The sequence below is a fragment of the Moschus berezovskii genome, chromosome 4 (genome assembly GCF_049115385.1).
Source record: "Moschus berezovskii isolate FMDL1 chromosome 4, NW_MosBer_1.0, whole genome shotgun sequence".
NCBI classification, from domain to species: domain Eukaryota; kingdom Metazoa; phylum Chordata; class Mammalia; order Artiodactyla; family Moschidae; genus Moschus; species Moschus berezovskii.
The window spans coordinates 40,281,514-40,286,765 of record NC_142463.1 but is presented as its reverse complement, the minus strand read 5'-3'; the positions used below and the strand labels follow the sequence as shown (position 1 = coordinate 40,286,765).

Here is a 5,252-nt window from a genome sequence, read left to right as displayed (position 1 = left end):
ATAATTCCTTTCTCTGTCCCCGTATTTTCCCATCAGACATGGTTAGGTTGAGATCACAGCCTTAGAATAGGTACAGGATTGGATTCTAGCTCTGCCAGCTACATGACCATGGCCAGTCTCACAGCCTCCATAAGCCTCATCTACCTCGCCTAATAGGTAACAATTCTGCTTAATGTTGTTGTGAAAATGAGAATATGGTATGTGTAAAGGTTTCTTTGTGTGATGCCTGACACAGGGTATGTTCTCAATTAATGGTAGCTATTAATACTCTTGTCATTATTATATTTCCCTGTTATCCTTTAGTTCTTGTTTGCGTGCCAAGTCACTTCAGTTGTGTTTGACTCTTTGAGAATCTACGGACTGTAGCCTGCCAGGCTCCTCTGTCCATGGGATTCTCCAGGCAAGAATACTGGAGTGGGTTGCCATGCCCTCCTCCAGGGAATCTTCCTGACCCAGAGATCAAAACTGTGTCTCCTATGTCTTCTTTATTAGCAGACAGATTCTTTACCACTAGTGCCCCCTGGGAAGCCCTAGCTCTTGTTTAAGTAAGTAAGTGTTTGTTAGTTGCTCAGTCATGCTTGACTCTTTGCAACCTCATGGACTGCAGCCCACCAGGCTCCCGTGTCCATGAGATTTTCCAGGCAAGGATACTGGAGTGGTTGCCATTTCCTTCTCCCGGGGATCTTCCCGACCCAGGGATTGAACCTGGGTCTCCTGCACTGCAGGCAGATTCTTTACTGACTGAGCTACAAGAGAAGCTCATATTTACAGACATCCAAACTTTTATATTGTTGAAAGAATCGTTTACTTACATATAGAATTACTGACTGAATTTTTGACACAAAGAGGCACTGGTTACCTGGCTGCCAAGTACAAGGTTGGCATTATCAGTCTCTCAGGAGCTGATTTATATTAATCAAATTCATAGACAGCTGAAATAATCCAAGTGTCAATGTTTTGATTTATTGAGAGAAATGCAACTGCCTTAATTTTTTTAAAGGAGAACTGTAGAGTCTAAGGTCTTTGCTAATAAATAAATATAAGAGCTTACTTGATTTACAAAGTGATGGGTTAGTTTAGTGGCTTCCTGGGTACCACAGGTGGTAAAGAACCTGCCTGCCAATGCAGTAGGCAAAAGAGATGTGCATTTGATCCCTGGGTCAGGAACATCCCCTGGAGGACGTCATGGCAACCCACTCCAGTATTCTTGCCTGGAGAATCTCATTTTGCCCACAGGGCAGAGGAGCCTGGTAAGCCACAGTTGACGGCAGAGTTGGACACGACTAAAGCGGCTTTGCATGCATGCATACATAGGCTGGTTTAACACAAAGTTGGATGGTAGATTTGCAGTTTAAGAAAACAAATTCTCTTTTCCACAACAAACATCAGTTCAGTTCAGTTCAGTTCAGTCGCTCAGTCGTGTCCGACTCTTTGCGACCCCATGAATCACAGCACGCCAGGCCTCCCTGTCCATCACCAACTCCCGAGTTCACTCAAACTCATGTCCATCGAGTTGGTGATGCCATCCAGCCATCTCATTCTCTGTCATCCCCTTCTTCTCTGCCCCCAATCCCTCCCATCATCAGAGTCTTTTCCAGTGAGTCAACTCGTCGCATGAGGTGGCCAAAGTATTGGAGTTTCAGCTTTAGCATCAGTCCTTCCAGTGAACACCCAGGATTGATCTCCTTTAGAATGGACTGGTTAGATCTCCTTGCAGTCCAAGGGACTCTCAAGAGTCTTCTCCAGCACCACAGTTCAAAAGCATCAATTCTTTGGCGATCAGCTTTCTTCACAGTCCAACTCTCACATCCATACATGACCACGGGAAAAACCATAGCCTTGACTAGATGGACCTTGGTTGGCAAAGTAATGTCTCTGCTTTTTAATATGCTATCTAGGTTGGTCATAACTTTCCTTCCAAGGAGTAAGCGTCTTTTAATTTCATGGCTGCAATCAACATCTGCAGTGATTTTGCAGCCCCAAAAAATAAAGTCTGACACTGTTTCCACTGTTTCCCCATCTATTTCCCATGAAGTGATGGGACCAGATGCCGTGATCTTTGTTTTCTGAATGTTGAGTTTCAAGCCAACCTTTTCACTCTCCTCTTTCACTTTCATCAAGAGGCTTTTGAGTTCCTCTTCACTTTCTGCCATAAGGGTGGTTTCATTTGCATATCTGAGGTTATTGATATTTCTCCCGGCAATCTTGATACCAGCCTGTGCTTCTTCCAGCCCAGTGTTCCTCATGATGTACTCTGCATAGAAGTTAAATAAACAGGGTGACAATATACAACCTTGACATACTCCTTTTCCTATTTGGAACCAGTCTGTTGTTCCATGTCCAGTTCTAACTGTTGCTTCCTGACCTGCATACAGGTTTCTCAAGAGGCAGGTCAGGTGGTCTGGTATTCCCATCTCTTTCAGAATTTTCCACAGTTTATTGTGGTCCACACAGTCAAAGGCTTTGGCATACTCAATGAAGCAGAAATAGCTGTTTTTCTGGAACTCTCTTGCTTTCTCCATGATCCAGCGGATATTGGCAATTTGATCTCTGGTGCCTCTGCCTTTTCTAAAACCTGCTTGAACATCTGGAAGTTCACGGTTCACATATTGCTGAAGCCTGGCTTGGAGAATTTTTTTTTTCCCCCTCTGAGGCATTTTATTTGTATGTATTCAGTTCAATTCAGTTCAGTCCCTCAGTCGTGTCCAGCTCTTTGCGACCCCATGAATCAGCATGCCAGGCCTCCCTGTCCATCACCAAATCCCGGAGTTCACTCAAACTCATGTCCATCAAGTCGGTGATGCCATCCAGCCATCTCATTCTCTGTCGTCCCCTTCTCCTCCCGCCCCCAATCCTTCCCAGCATCAGAGTCTTTTCCAGTGAGTCAGCTCGTCGCATGAGGTGGCCAAAGTATTGGAGTTTCAGCTTTAGCATCAGTCCTTCCAATGAACACCCAGGATTGATCTCCTTTAGAATGGACTGGTTAGATCTCCTTGCAGTCCAAGGGACTCTCAAGAACCTTCTCCAACACCACAGTTCAAAGGCATCAATTCTTCAGCGATCAGCTTTCTTCACAGTCCAACTCTCACATCCATGCATGACCACGGGAAAAACCATAGCCTTGACTAGACGGACCTTGGTTGGCAAAGTAATGTCTCTGCTTTTTAATACTTGGTCATAACTTTCCTTCCAAGGAGTAAGCGTCTTTTCATTTCCTGGCTGCAATCAGCATCCCAGTGATTTTGGAGCCCAAAAAAATAAAGTCTGACACTGTTTCCCCATCTATTTCCCATGAAATGATGGGACCAGATGCCATGATCTTTGTTTTCTGAATGTTGAGTTTCAAGCCAACCTTTTCACTCTCCTCTTTCACTTTCATCAAGAGGCTTTTGAGTTCCTCTTCACTTTCTGCCATAAGGGTAGTGTCATCTGCATATCTGAGGTTATTGATATTTCTCCCTGCAATCTTGATTCCAGCTCGTGCTTCTTCCAGCCCAGCATTCCTCATGATGTACTCTGCATATAAGTTAAATAAGCAGGGTGACAATATACAACCTTGTATGTATTACATCCCTAGAAAAAGAATCCAAGGATTTTCCCTCCTGTGTGTTTTCGTCTTGCTTCTTCATGGTCCATGATGCAGCTGAGATTGTCAGTACAATGAAACCAAACTGATGGGATGGGAGCAGGTTATTCTGCCATTTTTCTAGATCTTTGAGTTGCACATCATATCTGAGGCTGATCACTCCATACTTATTTACCCTGCCTGTGAGGTTCACAACAATTTTCCCAGCCCTGTGATCATCAATGATTTCAAATTCGCCAATGTAACCATGCTTCATCATCACTGTTAGAAACCTGATGATGACTTTGGAGCACGGCCTAATAAGGACCTGGCATTTGACTCTCTTTTCGGCATTGTTGATACTCTTGAGAGCATCAGCCAGGACATTCATGTGCACCATTCTGGCGGCACGGAAAGATGGCAGAAAGAGCTGGCTTGGAGAATTTTGAGCATGACTTTACAATCTTGTGAGATGAGTGCAATTGTGCAGTAGTTTGAGCATTCTTTGGCATTGCCTTTCTTTGGGATTGGAATGAAGACTGACCTTTTCCAGTTCTGTGGCCACTGCTGAGTTTTCCAAATTTGGTGGCATATTGAGTGCAGCACTTTCACAGCATCATCTTTCAGGATTTGAAATAGCTCAATTGGAATTCCATCACCTCCACTAGCTTTGTTGGTAGTGATGCTCTTGAAGGCCCATTTGACTTCACATTCCAAGATGTCTGGCTCCAGGTTAGTGATCATGCCATCGTGATTATCTTGGCCGTGAAGATCTTTTTTGTACAATTCTTCTGTGTATTCTTGCCACCTCTTCTTAATCTCTTCTGCTTCTGTTAGGTCCATACCATTTCTGTCCTTTATCGAGCCCATCTTTGCATGAAATATTCCCTTGATATCTCTAATTTTCTTGAAGAGATCTCTTGTCTTTCCTATTCTGTTGTTTTCCTCTATTTTTTGCACTGATCACTGAGGAAGGCTTTCTTATCTCTCCTTGCTATTCTTTGGTTTTTTTTTTTTTGTAGTTAATTTATTTTTTATTGGAGGCAAATTATTTTACAATATTATATTGGTTGGTTTTGCCATACATTGATATGAATTTGCCCCGGGTTTACATAAGTTCCCCCTCCTGAACCCCCCTCCCACCTCCCTCCTCCCTTTATCCTCCCTCTGGGTCATCCCCGCATGCCAGCCACGAGCATCCTATAACATGCATTGACCCTGAACTAGTGATTCGTTTCACATATGACAACATACGTGTTTCAATGTCATTCTCCCAAATCATCCCACCCTCACCCTCTCCCATAGAAAAATATGGAACGCTTCACGAATTTGCATGTCATCCTTGCGCAGGGGCCATGCTAATCTTCTCTGTATCGTTCCAATTTTAGTATATGTGCTGCCGAAGCGAGCACCTTGCTATTCTTTGGAACTCTGCATTCAGATGCCTTTATCCTTCCTTTTCTCCTTTGCTTTTCGCTTCTCTTCTTTTCACAGCTATTTGTAATGCCTCCTCAGACCGCCATTTTGCTTTTTTGCATTTCTTTTCCATGGAGATGGTCTTGGTCCCTGTCTCCTGTACAATGTCACGAACCTCCGTCCATAGTTCATCGGACACTCTATCAGATCTAGTCCCTTAAATCTATTTCTTACTTCCACTGTATAATCATAAGGGATTTGATTTAGGAAA

At 43.6% G+C, this 5,252-nt stretch overlaps 1 non-coding gene and 1 pseudogene across 1 annotated transcript; both read right to left on the bottom strand.

Moving 5' to 3' along the window:
* Positions 1-3,563: 3,563 nt before the first annotated feature.
* Positions 3,564-4,009, bottom strand: LOC129541265 (small ribosomal subunit protein uS8 pseudogene; annotated as a pseudogene).
* Positions 4,010-4,870: 861 nt separating this feature from the next.
* Positions 4,871-4,977, bottom strand: LOC148778039 (U6 spliceosomal RNA). Its single transcript, XR_016037360.1, has one exon. It is a non-coding gene; the product is annotated as a U6 spliceosomal RNA (small nuclear RNA).
* Between the last annotated feature and the right edge of the window lie 275 nt (positions 4,978-5,252).